Below are 15,448 nucleotides of genomic sequence, written 5' to 3' on the forward strand. Positions count from 1 at the left end.
TGGAGAGTGATTCATGCATTTTCTCAACCATAACAAAAGTTATCTGTCCCCATGAAAAGATATAAAGAAACCCAGTTCTTTCCTGTTGGGGACTCAGTTCTAGATGGTTGCTTAACTAAGTCTCACATCCGATGTCTTTTCCCATTTTCGTTGTCTTCCCTCTCCATCTTTAGGACAAAAATTACCAGAGGCTTGCGCCTGTGGGTTCTTCAGGTTTCTAAACTTGTCTCCTTTAGGTAGCCCACGTCTGCCCTCTGGTGGACAGACTGCTTACATTCATTTGAAAGATGACTTTCCGTGGTCTCAGCAGGTAACACGTCTAATATTGGAATTAAAGTTATTTGAACTTATTTGTGCTTTTTGTATCATGATTTGCTAGAAATAGTAAATAGGTGATTGAGATATAATAATAAATAAGTGTGAGTTTTCTTGTTGAATAAAAGGACCCTCCTTAGTTAACAAACTTTTGTAGTTATCTGGAACTCTGAAACCCTCAAGATCTGTTAATGGAAGAAAGGGTTGGTAAGGCAGGTCTCTGACTGTAAATGATACTAGTTAAGTTCCAAAAAGGGATAGGCAATGATGCCAACAGCAGTTAAAGAACGTTTATTCTACATTAGGCACATTTTAATCCTGAGCGCACAATCGAGGTTCCTACTTGCATATTAGCCTCGGGAGAATAGTTGGGGCAAAAATGTTGCTCATGTGGCGTGATTCGCAAAGCATGGAACCAGCCCTGGCGCCCATCACTAGATGACTAGATAAAGACAGTGTGGCATGTGTGTACACAGAATGGAGTATTATTCAACCCTAAAGAATGAAATTGTGTCATTTGTAGGATAATGGGTAGAATTAGAGATTGTTATGTTAAAAGTCAGAACGAAACATTTTTTAAAAGGCATAAAAGAAGGGGAACTATTATGTAAGGGAAGGAATAAGGTAGGGAGAAATAAGTTTAATAAAAGGTAATATGGGATGGATTCTATCAAAACGTTATATGCAGGCTGAACAGGGCAATATGTGCTTGTAAACCCAGCCCTCAGGAAAGCAGGAGAATCGCCTCAAGTTCAAAGTCACCTTGGGCTACATAGAATTCAGGGCCACCCTGAAATACATAGTAAGACCCTGTCTAAAGAATATATACATGTAAGAAAATACCACATTGAATTTCAGTGCTTTGTAAATTTAATAGTCTCTAATAAAATATTTTTTAAAGAGAAAAGCACTCAGTGCTGCGAACTGGTGCAGTTCTGGTTCCCAGGGGAAAATGGTAAGAGTATGAAGAAACACAGACAAGAGATGAAAGCTGAGGACAGGTGGTGCCCTTTCTCTTGATGGGAGAAGCACTGAACCACCACCATAGGGGCATTTATTTATATATTTGACAAGGTATCATGCACACAGGGTTGCCTAGAGACTACTGACTGGCGAGTAGTTTAGTGGCTTTAGGAACCCTGGCCCCCCTTTTGCCCCCCACAGGTGACCAGCTTCCAGCTTCAGCCGCTCCCGCTTTCCTGTTTTGCAGTGTAAATGATGGATGTGGCCAAGAAGTTTTTCTGGGGTCCAGCCTTGGGGGAGGGGGAAGATGCATGCAGCCACTGTCTCAGCCAGTTGACTGCAGGCACTGGCATGCTGGCTGTGGCTCCTGCTCTGGCTGTTGGCTGCCCTGCTGCTGCTGCTGCTGCTGCTGCTGCTGCTGCTGCTGCTGCTGCTGCTGCTGCTGCTGCTGGGGTTCCCAGTACAGGTGCTGTTTGATCCATGTGCACTTGTGGGGCCAAAAAATGCACACACTGCCAGCAGAGAGAGCCAAGGCACACTGCAGTGATGTTCTACCTATTTGGGCCCAGGTGCCCAGGCCTGTGATTGGTGTCTGGAAGTCCCAGCTAAGTCCAACTAGGACTGGAGCACAGGGCCCTCCCTGCATCTGGCCTGTGCTCCTCTCCATGGTGCTGTGCCACTCTGAGCTAGTGGTGCACAATTACAAGAATTTTCTTTCTTGTCTTCTTTTTTTTTTTTGATGGAGAAAAGCTAGAAGTTTTAAGCAGTGGTACCTTTGTTCTGCCCTCTTTTCCTGCTTGGGACTTGACTTTAATACTCTGAGCCATGTCCTTTGTGATGGTCTTAAAAAGTAAGGTAAACACAGGAATCAAGAATACAACAAACTTTTTTTTTTAATGTATTTTAGTTCAGGGCCTATAGATAGTCCAATCTCACTACACAGATTGGACTCCTAGTGATCCTCCTGTTTCAGCCTCCCAAGTGTTGGAATTATAGACGCACGCCACCATGCCCAGTCTCAACTGCTGTCTCAGCGTACCCCAGCAGCGGGGCTGCATGCCAGGAATTGAAGTCTGGTCCCTGCGCTCTGCCTAAGCAGGAGCTTTAGTTCTCTGGGCTATCTGGCTGGCCCTCAACAAACATTTCTATATATAGCTACATACATCTGTGATTCTTGAAACTCTTTGAGGGCTGGTGAAATAGCTCAGTGGGATAAGAACCTGCTTAGGCAAGAGGAGGGACTGGGGTTCAATCCCGGATAGCACATTCCAGCGCCTGATGCAGTCCAGGCTTGGTGAGGCACGCCTGTAATCCCAGCGCTTGGGAGGCTGAAAATAGGAGGATCACTAGGAGTCTGAGCTGCGTACAAAATACATAAATTAAAAAAAAAAAAAAAAAAAACAACACCAAAAGCTTTATTCCGTTTTTAACCACTAGTAATTCAACATAAGTCTCTCTCTGGCTTCTCTTTAAGCTTGCTTATCTCTCTGACCCTAGTGAACCTGCATGTCCAAGATTTTACACCTGATGATCTGCCAATCTCTGATGCACATCTGTTGTGAATAATGGCCCTAACCAATGTGTTTCTCTCCCTTTAGTGCACGCAAATGAGAAGCTTCTCCACCCTCACTTGTTTTTTCTCACTGGGTCCCTGTTCAGGCACCAATTTGCTGTGAACTGGCACTGCTCTTGGTGTTCCCAGGGAAAAACAGCAAGGGAATGAAGAAATATAGATGAAAACTGGGGTCAGGTGGAGCCCTCTCCTGAGAGGAGAACTGAACAACCACAATAGGGGCAATAATTTGCACACTTGAGAGGTTGATAGCAATTTCAACCTCTCTGCCTTGCAATCAATTTGCAGGCTAGACTAGCTTGTTAAAAATGGCTTTCGGGGCCCCTATTCTCAAGTGGCTTTGTGATTGACTTCCAGCTTCAGCAGCTCCCTAGAAGATATTTGGAAGACCATAGATACAGGGAGAAGCCACAGAGGACCTTAAAGGAGTGCAAGCCAAGAAGGGGTAATACCAACCTCTTTAATTCAAAAATCAAAGTTCTAAACTCAAACCCTGATGTCCAAAGGAGTCAAAGGTTTAGTCAGTGTAAACTGAATTGCAAAAGCTTTCTGTTTTGGATATGGTTTTCACTCCCAGAAAAACAGCAAGTTGAGGGACATATTTACTACATCTACTATATATATGGCTCTTAGAGCCTTTCTTTTTACGAATGTTCTGTGTGTATTACTGGAGGCAAAAAAAAAAAAAGCTACAATTTTTTTTGTGGAAGGACACAGTTTTGACTCCATATAATAAATTATTCATTAATAAGACTGTATAATCTATATTGGAATTATATTCAAGGTGTTGATATTCTTGGAAAAATTTTGCAAGCCATTGTAAGTTGAGTAAAACCTTACTCTATCCCCAAGCTATTTTTCAGTAGAATCAATGTTTTAAGAAGAAATTGGCTCTGTCATACCACAGTGAAACTTGCATAACTATGTTCTTTTTTTTCCTCTCTTTACGTATTTAGTACACGAACTACAGGGTCTCACTATGCATCAGACTTGTAGTGATTCTCCTGTTTTCAGCCTCCCAAGTGCTGGAATTACAGGTGTGCTGCCACCACTCCCAGTTTCAATCACCTTTTCAGTGTGTCCTGGGTGTGGACAGGTGGACCCAGCACAGCACGCTGGGGATTGAACCCTGGTCCCTGCGCTCTGCCTAAGCAGGTGCTTTAGTCTGCTGAGCTATCTGGCTAGCCCTATGCACACCCCTGTTTATAATGGCAGTCTGTAATAGCTATGCAGCCTAAATGCCCATCAACTAATGAATGAATAAAGATGTGGGGGTTTTTTATAAATAGAGTATGACTCAGCCATAAAAGAGGATAAACTTGAAATATGTCTGGGTTAACAGATGCACCTTGAGACTATACTCTTAAATAAACAAGACACACATGTATAAATGCAGCATTGTTTCTCTGGTGTGAGGATCCACAAATATAAAGCAAGACCAAAATGTATACTAGATATTGGGAAGTTTTAAAAAAATGTTCCACTGGGAAGGGGAACTAGGGAGGAGGGAATGGGAAAGGAAAGAAGGGAAAAGAAAGGAAGGATAAAAAAAGAAAAAACTTTTATAAAGGAAGAGTAGTTAAAGAGAGGGTAGAGGATGGCGGGAGAAAAAGAAGTGCCATGCACAGGTACAAATGCCCTATGATGAGTATGATCATCATGGATACCTAAAATGTATCAACAGATTTAAAAAAGAAGAATAAGGTGGCTTTGATACAGTGTATGTATATGTCAGTTCATACACAAATAGTTATTAAAGTGCCTGAGATATGCCTAGCACAGCAATAGGTTACAAAACCTTTGTTACTCAAAAGGTTACAAAGGCTGACTAGTACCTGTTCCTGTGAGCTTATAGTCTAATTAATGAGACACAGAACACTGAGAAAACATGTAAGTGCTTATCTGAGTGTAAGAAGACAATAACACTGAGAGATGAGAGAACAGAAAGAGTAGGAGATGGAGTCTTCAAGAAAGTCTGGAAGAAAGAGGCCTCCAATTAGTTATTGAAGAATGCATAGGGCCAGCTTGATAAAGAGGTCAAGTATTTCAAGCTCTAAAAGAAAACAACCTCCAACCCAGATGCAAAATAATCTTTCAAAATCAACAAAGGAAAAAGAAAATGCTTCCATAATTAAAGCAGAAAAAACAAAACAAAACAAAAAAAACAAAAACAAACAAACAAACAAACAAAAAACTGAAGACAGGGCCAGTGAGATAGCTCAGCGGTTTAAAGTGCCTGCTTAGGCAAGCTTAGGCAAGTGCTCAGGGACCATGGTTCAGTCCCTGACACCATATGCTGCACCAGCCCCAACCCCAGGGTGGGCTGAGCTGGCCACAAAAAACAAAACAAACAAACAAAAAAACCTGAAGAAATTCATGACCAGTATATCAGCAATGCAAAGAGTTCTGAAGGCTATTCTAGAAAAAAACAAGATAACAATTCCATGAATCCCCATAGAATGACTCCATTAGGCAAGGCAAGCAATTAAATAGTGGGGGAAAGAAAGGGAACTAATAAGATAATATGACAAGCATGAGGCAGTATATATCAGAACCATTAATGTGAAGGATTTCAACTTGCCAATGAAAAGAAACAGATTCACAGAATAGATCAAGAAACAAGATCCAGGGTGGGCCAGATAGCTCAGCAGACAAAGGTGCATGCTTAGGCAGGGCACAGGGAACCAGGTTCTAGCCATGGCATGCTGTGCTGGCCCCGTCCCTGGGTGCCCTGTAATCCTAGCACTGGGAGGCTGACAACAGGAGAATCACTACAAGTCTGATCTGTGTAGTGAGACTCTGTAGACCCTGTACTACATACTCTTTTAAAAAAGAAACCACAAAAACTGCATAAACACATGGAAATTAAAAAACACTCTCCTAAATAGCCAATGAGTTACAGATGAAATTAAAGAAGAAATTAGACAGTTTCTACAGTTAAATGATAATGTCAATGAAACATACTGGAACTTATGGGATGCAATGAAAACAGTCTTGTGAGGGGAATTCCCACAACAGAAAAACAGCGAGTTCAAATAAATAAATAACCTGATGTTGAACCTCATGTTTCTAAAACAAGAAGAGTAAGCTAAACCCAAAGTACACATAGGGAGGAAATTATAATAATCAGAGCAGAAATTAATACAATCGAGATTAAAGAAACAATACAAAGAATGAATCAAAGAGTTCTTTGAAAGATTAAAATAAAATAGGCAAACCCTTTGCCAACCTTATCAAATAAAAATTTTTAGAAAAAGGAAAGAAAAGACCCAAATACATGCAATTAGGAATGAAAAGGGTGAAGTCACAATGGATTCTGCAGAAATCCAGAAGATTATCAATACCTACTTTGAGAACCTGTACTATAATGACATACAAAACTCAAAAGCAATGGACAGATTCGTAGATATACATAAATTATGAGAGGTGAATTAAGAATATGTAAAAATTCTTTAAAATCCAGTATTAGTCAATGAAACTAAAGTATTAAAAAAAAAACTATCAAAAGCCCAGACTATGATGGATTTACTGCTGAATTCTATAAGAATTTTAGAGAAGATCTAATGCCACTACTCAAACTCTTTAATGAAATGGAAAGGGAAACAGTATCCCTAGATTATTTCTGGAAGCAAGCATTACCCTGATACTAAACTAGGGAAGAATACAACCAAAAAAGAGACCTCCAGGCCAGTATCCTTAATGGACAGAGACATAAACATCCTCAAAATAAGATTCTAGCAAGCAGAATGTAGCAAATCAAGATTATACACCTTGACCAAGTAGGATTTATCCCAAGGATGGAGGGATGGCTCAATATATGCAAATCAATACATGTATTACACCACATCAACAGAAGACAAAAACCACATATTCGTCTCAGTAGACTCAGAAAAAGCATTTGGCAAGTCCACCCATTTGTAACAAAAAACCCTTCAGAAAATTAGAATAGATCTTTATCTCAATCTGATAAAAGTAACAATGAAAAACCAAAAGCCAACATCACACTAAATGGTCAAAAACTGAAAGCTTTCACTCTAAAATCAGGAAAAAGATAAGGATGACCACTATTAACACTCCTGAATGATATACTTTTGGAAACATTAGCCCGAGCAATTAGACAAGTAAAGAAATAAAAGGAATATGGGGTGGAAAGGAAGAAATTAAATTTCATTTGATGATGACATGATACTTGTGGTGGACTAACTAATGGTCAGTTTGTAACATCCAGCTGAACTGAATCAGTATGGTGCTGGATGTGGAAGGCCCACCTGAAGGTTGCTGCCAACAGCATAAAAGGAGACGTGGAGAGGAAGGTCATATCTGTTGGTTCTCCTTGATAAGCTTGTCACGCTGATTTTCCTGATATGAATGCAACTATTCTCATTGTTGGAGGAGTTCGGGTCCTCGCTGTCACTGAGGATGGCTGCAGTTCTTTTTGAGGGAGTTCTGGTTATTACCTTGAGCATCTCTTCCTGGCTGTAGTGCAGATCTCTCAGCCTGGTGGCATAGATCCTTTACCCCGCTGGCACAAATTTCCAAGCTTCTACCACTGGCCTCTGTGCCTTTCCAGTGCAGATCCTTTACACAGACTTGCATGAGACATTGTTATCGCTCTAGGCCTCCAATAGGATTCATGGAAGACATTGCCATGTGCTCTAGCTCTTCAGCTGGTCTCATGCAGGACATTGCTGTGGGATCCAGGCCCTCAGCTCACTAGTGTGTGGACAGATCTCTTGCATTCTTCTATATTTGAGTTTTTGGGTAAATATTATAAAATAAGCCTATAATTTATGTGTCTTATATTAAGCCGATTCCTTTACAAATCTGACTACAACAATACTATACATAGAAGACCCCAAAAATTCCACCAAAAGACTCAGAGAATATCCAAATTTGATAGCATAGCAGGACACAAAGTCAACATTTGACTCAGCACGTCATGGGTGCAGGGCCAGCATGGCATGCGGGACAGGGATTGAACCCTGGTCCCTGCACTTGCCAAAGCAGGTACTTAGTCCACTGAGCTATCTCAGCAGCCCAAGAAGTGTTATGTACAGGTAAAAATTCTCTATGATGAATGAGACCAATATGTATAATAAATATGTAGTAATTAAAAGAATAAGGTTAAAAATAAAGCTGTTTAGTGGAAAGCAAATATATTGTGTCCTCATCTTGATTATATGGTAAATACTAATTGCTGTTTATGGCAAAAGTCCAAATCAGCGTGATCCAACTACTCTCACAAGTCATCTAACAAAAGTTCCTTTCACTCAGTCTGGAAAGTGAGAGGCAGTCCAGGTTATACGTTCCCCTCCACGATCCTGATTCATAGGATTTTCTGTTATGGCTCCCACTCAGAATATGTCCCTGTTTCTTTAATGCTTTTTATTTCTTCGTATTCCAGCTCCATAATCACTACAAGATATTTTAATAGGCTAATTGGCTCCTATTAATTACTTGGGCACAGACACAGTTACCTCTATTGAATACCTGGCTATCTATTGTGACATTCCCGAGGACAGATCAGAAGGTTCTAGATTGCCCAAATCAGTAAAAAGGAGAAAGAGGACAATAGTTCTAAACAGCTGATCCCATCTTTAAAAAGAAAAGTGACGAGCCCTTTTTACCAAGATGGTGATGAAGGTGGAGAAGGAAGCCCTTGCCCCTCCCAAAGCTGAAGCCAAAGCAAAAGTTTTGAAGGCCAAGAAGGCTGTGCTGAAAGGCATCCACAGCCATAAAAAGACACAAACATCACCCATTTTCCACTGTCCCAAGACACTGCAGCTCCGGAGGCAGCCCAAATACCCTCGGAAGAGCGCCTCCAGGGGAAACAAGCTTGAGCACTATGCCATCATCAAGTTCCCCTGACCACAGAGTCAGCCATGAAAAAGATCAAGGACAACAGCACACTCGTGTTCATTGTGGATGTCAAAGCCAATAAGCTGCAAAGAAGCTCTATGACATCACTGTTGCCAAGGTCAGTACCCCAATGGAGAGAAGAAAGCCTATGTTTGACTGGCTCCTGATTATGATGCACTGGATGTTGCCAACAAAATTGGCATCATCTAAACTAAGTCCAGTTGGCTAATTCTAAATATATACTTTTTTCCAAGAAAAAGAAAGTGATGAAAGAGTCTTTAGAGGGTCAGTTCAAGAGAAGGTGCTAGACCAGAGGTTCTAAGTATAGACCCTGGACCATGAGGTCAAGACTTAGCAGAAGTGAAAATTCTTGGATTCCTCCTGAGACCTCTTGATCAGAACTGATAAAAAAAACTCTAGGGGAAGAGCCAGTGAGATAGCTCAGCAGACTAAGCACCTACTTTGGCAAGTGCAGGGACCAGGGTTTGATCCCCAGTCCCGCATGCTACGTCAGCCCCACACTCCGGGTGTGTTGAGCCAGCAACCAAATGATTGGCACCTGCCTGTAATCCCAGCACTGGGGAGGCTGAAAACAGGAGATCACTACCAAGCTGCATAGTGAGACCCTGTACCAAATACATAAATTGGAAAACAAAAAACAAAAACAAAACAAAACAAAAACAAAACAAACACTTTGTAGGGGTAAAGCCCAACAGTCAGTTTTTAAGACTTCCACATGATTCTGACATGAGCTAAATTTTGGAAATCATTTGGGCTAGAATTATGGAGAAACAGTTGGCTCCAGATCTATAGTGCACTTGATGCATAGTATGCTTTTCCTAGCTAACTCACCCATTTTCCTAACTTGTTTTCTCATCAGAATCACATAGGAAAAAAAAAAAAAAAAAGAATCACATAGGAGACTTTCAAAACTATGAATGACTGTGACCCACCACCAGCTGCAGTGAGTTAAATTTGTCTTGGCTATGGCCTGAGCTTTGGAATTTTTTTTTCAGTACTGGGGATTGAATTTGTGCTGGCCAGGCACGCGCTTATGCGGCTGAGCTATCTCCCTGGTCTGAGCTTTGGAATTATTAAAAGATCCTCAAGTGCTTATAAACAAATTTGAGAATTGCTGGTTTATCAAAAGAGAGTATGTGCGAGGGTTAAATTCCACTACCAAATTCTGTTTGAGTATGTTTCTGCATTATCTCTGAGTACCTGAATGTTGTCATAACATTGCCTTAAATTATTTCAATATCTTAAGAAATCTTTGTTCTTATAAACTATATTTTCTAAAATAAAAGAGTAGTGATTTACTACATTCTTTTATTTGGAGGAAATCTAATTTTGCAGCCAATACAACTTCATGTCATTTTTTTCATTAAACATTCATCCATTCTATTTAGCTGTCCAAAAATATCATCAGAAAGCCCTCGTGGAAAGAAACTGTCTAATTTTCTGTAAAACTGAGGTAGCCTCTGTGAAGATAGTTTTTGGCTGCTCTGATAAAGAAACTTTCTCAACTTCACTTCTAGTTTCACCAGTACTTTCACCAGATGCCATGGCTCTGATTTCCATGTCCATGGTCCTGGGAGATGATGACATCATCCTATGTGGTGACGAAGTCCTGAAAATTCACTTCATTTTGGAAACATGTGACAATAGCCATTGCATATTACAGCTTTTTAATAGAAATGTCTGGTTCACCGGCTGCTGTGTGGGGTTTTTATTGTTGCAGGTAATGTGGGGGGTTGAGACAAACTGTTGCTCTGTAGTTCAGGGTGGTCTTGAACTCACTATGCAGCCTAGGCAGGCCTTGAACTTGAGGTGACCTTTCTGGCTTAAGTGATGGGATTACAGGCATGTACCATTAAATTTGGCTAGATGGCTGCTGTTTCTGTGTCAACATCTGTAAGTTCCACAGGACTAATGCCTGCCTTTGGCCAATCCTTCACCACTGTGGACTGTTTGACGGACCACTATGCTGCAGCAATCATATCTATGGCCTGCTTGATGCCCACTTTTTCTTGATCTTCATTGCTGTTGACCCTGAAGAGGATCTGTTTCAGAAAATGACTCCCATATAATGCATTTTCATGGTGTGAATTATGACAAAATTTGGTGCTTATAAGACAGCAATACGGTTTGCAGGTAGATATGAACCTTTTCAAAGCACAGAAACATGATGTAAGCAGAACAGCTGTCAACGACAGGAGGATCTGGAACTAGGTGTAGTAGTGTGTACCTATAATCTCACCACTTGGGGGCCAGAGGTAGAAGGACTGCTGTGAGTTCAAGATAAGCCTGGGCTACATAAACAAGTTAAAAGCCAGCCTGCACTACATAATGAGACCCTATCTCACCCCTTCCCCCCCAAAAAAAAAAAAAAAAAAGGATCTGGCAACTTGCCTGCCTCATCCAGACATTCACTTGTATTAGCTGCTTATTAAACAGGTCCTGCGTCATCCATCCCCACTGGTTATAATCATACAGGAATAATGGACATTCTTGAGGCAGTGTGACCTGCCTGCTCTGTCAACAATCAATGGTCTCATCTTTTTCAGTCCGTGAGGCACTGCAGCCAGAGTGCTGTCAACCACTGCTTTGCTTTCTTGCCTCTACTATGGTCCTTTTAGCAACAAATGTGTGCTACAGGAACTGGAAAAACTCCTGTCTCATCAGCATTAAAGCTATCATCGCAGCTATAGTTACCAATCAGTTTTATAATTTTCTCTGCAGGCTACTCACTAACCTAATCTATCCCTATTCGTTTATCACTATTCTCTCTACAGACTGCTTTCAAAGCAATGCCATGGAGATCTTTATGTCTCTAAATCTGTTCAGATGGCCTACATTTGCTCTTTTGTCACATTACAAAACCAATTACAAAAATGTTTTTAGCATGGATTTATTGAAAACAATCAAACAACAGCCTTATCATTATCACCATAGAGAGCGTCATCCTTATCCACCGGGATCCATACATGCCTCTCACACTTTTTCTTCAAATATGGCATGATTTTTTATGAATATAAACAATATAAAAAAGCAGTAACAAATTATTTTCATAGTCTTATTTTTCTCACTGCTGAGACAAAATACCTAACATCTAAAGTTAAAGGGGAAAAGTTTATTTAGCTCAGTTTGTAGAGGTTTCAGTCCATAATCAGTGGATTCCAAGGCAGTGTGGAATGCCAGACAGGCACTGCAGGGGTGAAAGTTTGTGGCAGGCAGAAGACAGCAAAGCAACAAGGAATGACCACAGTTCTTTCTACTCCTGTTATCTTATCCAGGCCACTTAGGGCGGGTAGCATACACACCTTCAATTCTAGGGTCCTCGATCTTAGTGTTGTGCCAAAAATCAATTCCCATGTCACACACTCTAGATGCAGCCACCTCTGAAAATTCTCACTTGTGACTGCATGAGGCTTTAGGGGGACATTTGAAAACAAGCTATAACTGCTACATTGCCTTTTTTTTCTTGCCTAACAGCTTCTGCAACTTCCATTTTCTCCTCCACAGAAAACTGCCGCTGCTTCTTACTCCATTTGCCACTTCTGGGTGGAGGGAAAGGCCAGGACTAACAGGACTGTGTCTGTGTCTCCTTGCATCTTGTTTTACCAAGCACTGAGAAGACAAAATGGAGTAGCTGTCAGGAACCAAAGTTAATGAATTCACTCTAAAAGAATGGTTCAGATTTCTTAAAACTTTTATTAGGAATCATACAATCAGGCTAAAATAGAGAGAAAATAGGATTCATACGACTGACTTTTTTTGTCTAATGCAGGGTCTCACTATGCAGTACTACTGACTTTTGTCAGTAATGGTTTATACTTGGACATTTCAAACAGGGCTGAAGGGCTGTTACAGATAAAGTTTAATTAAAGTTTCCAAGACTTGGTACAAATGGGAATAACAGTTGAAAAAGGTGGGAAAAGATTTTTTTTTTTTTTTTTTGGTGGAACTGGGGATTGAACTCAGGCCATTGTGCTTGCCAGGGAAGCGCTTATTCTACTGAGCCATCTCCCCGGCCCTGGGAAAATATTTTTGCAAAGAACAACGCAGTGTATAAATTCAGTTATTTATCCAGCTTGTTTTACATAGAATCTGTGGCCCAGATAAGAGGCTGAACAAGATTTGAATAGCAGAGATTTGGCTCAGAGCTGCATCTGTCATTCAGCGGTCCAGTGAAATTCCACCAAAATGTGACCTTCAAAGTTCTCTCAACATTTAGCTTGCAAAGATTTTCAATGGAGAAGATGCTTCTGCTGTCTTATATTCACTTAATAAACATTTAGAGGTTTCAGAATTCAGTGAAGAATTCTGTGAAAAATAACAGATTTAAGGACTCTAACTTTATGAATTACAAAATATTGGAGGTGAAGATAATTGAACAGATAAATAAGGTAATCGCAGAGTGGTAAGTACTATAAAGGAAACAAACGGTATAACAGGGAAAGGATTTATTTATTTACTTATTTTTGTAGTGCTGGCGATTGAACTCAGGACCCTGCACTTACCACACAAGCACTTCTTCTACTGAGCTATATCCCCGGCCCTGAAAGGATTTATTTACAGAGGTTGTTAGAGGTAAACTCACTAAGACAATGGCATTTAAACAGGCTTTCACAAAGAGTGGAGGCAAAGGGTAGTTCAGCAAAGGACATGTTCTCTGCAAACGCTCAAAATCAGCAAAGAGTTAGAGGTATTCTGGGAACTAAAGCAGTTGACTGAGTCAGTCAAATATATAAGGTTTGGCAAGCCAGACCATTCAAAGATGCTCTATATTCTGAGTGGGAGAAATCTACAGGTTTTCAGAGAAGGAAGTGTTATGATCTGTTTTGCATTTTAAAAAGATTACTACTACTTTTGTGGAAAATGTAACAAAGATATAAAGAGACCAGTTAGGATATCAGGATGTTACTGCTAATAACTGGAGTAAGGGATGACAGCAGAAGTGATGGGCAGGTGGTAGTACAATCCCTTTTTGGGCCTCTACCTATTTTAAGGGGTGTGTGTGTGTGTGTGTGTGTGTGTGATTTTTGAGACAGGGTTGCTATGCAGTTCAGCCTGCCCTTGAGCTCACCAGCCCAGGCTAGTCTTGCACTTGCAACCATCCTCCTGCCTCAGCCTCCTGAGTGCTTGGATTACAGGACATATAATCTGGATCTTTTAATATTTTAAAATGAAGAGATTTGACTCAACCAGGGAGGGCATGTCAGAATTTGACATCCAAGTCCAGTCTAGGACCTATTGAATAAGAATCTCTATGACAATGTCAAGGTCACATGTTTGCAAACCATAGGAATACAGTAGGTAACGCCTACCCTCTGTTCCAAAATGCAGTACTGGATCCTAGATAGATGCTCCAAACTCAAACAATACTTCATTTTAAGGGCCAGGATACTGGCCTAAGTGACACCAGGATAAGTATTTGAAGAATGCTGTGGTCTACATGCTATGTCTAACACTTTTAAAAATTTACAACAAACAACTCCCCTGCAAAGCCTGGTTAAACAAAACATCATCCAGAAATAGTAATTGCCTGCTTCATGCATTTTAGCATGAGAATCCTCAAAGGACAACATACTGTCACTTTATGCTGCGACAACTCCTTCCCAAGGACAGATTTCTACCACTGCTGCCATATATTTATCTTTCCATTCTTGAGATCTTGTGTCAAGCACTGTCCTCAATACCACATACAAGGTCCCATGAATGGGAACATGTGCCTACCCATCACCGAGAAGCTGACCATGGGAAAGGAAAGACAAAACACTACAGTGTGTGAAATACTGTAAGAGGTTCTACAGGAGTGGATATATATATATATATATATATATATATATATATACACAAGGGGAGATAATTAACTGGGATGGAGCACAGAAAGGGAATGCATTTCAGAGAGAAAACAAATCCTTAAGAATAAACAAATTAGAATTCACAAGATGCTGGAAATATGTGTAAAGGCAATGAAATACTATAGAAAATAAAATGTCATGGACAGGAAAAAAATGTCATTGGAGAATAAATGAGGACTAAACAAGGGGCTATTTTAGGATTCTAACGATTCTGGAGCAGTAAGCTTAGGGGAGTTTCTGTTTTGTTTTGTTGGGTGGTTTTTGGCTTTGTTGTTGGGATAACATTCATTTAAGGAAGAGTCCTTTGCTTGCAGTGTTAGGAACATAGTGAGTAAAGTCCATTTTCCTAACAAATGGCTCTAAATCTGAAAAGTAGGCTAGCCTAATTGGCTGTATATAGTTTGAATGTTAGTTTGAGTGCAACATGAAGCTAATGAAGGAGAAAAAGATGAACGTTGTGTGAAGAGTGGAACTAAATGGTGCCACAGAAAAAGCAGGAGTCCTACAACTAGGAGTATAGCTCTGTGGTAGTAAAGTGTATGTGTTAGACAGTAGGCTCAATCTCCAGAATCTCCTGCCTCCTCAAAAGCAAGAGTCCAGACAAGAGACAATGGTAGCTTAGATTAAAGTAGAAATAGAAGTAATTAGTTTGGGCTAGTTTTTGCAAGCCTTGCTGATGGACTTAATGTGGTAAAGGAGAAATCAAAGGTATCTCATAGATTTCTGTTTTGAGTGCAGAACAAACCAGGGAGTGGTAGTGCCATTTACAGAAAAGGGAACCAATTAGGGAGAGTCTATTGCTTAAATATAATTTGTGAAACATTTTACATGTTTATTTGTGACAGGTCTGGGACTCACACCCAGAGGCTCA

The sequence above is a fragment of the Octodon degus genome, unplaced genomic scaffold (assembly GCF_000260255.1).
Source record: "Octodon degus isolate 3935 unplaced genomic scaffold, OctDeg1.0 scaffold00040, whole genome shotgun sequence".
NCBI lineage: Eukaryota > Metazoa > Chordata > Mammalia > Rodentia > Octodontidae > Octodon > Octodon degus.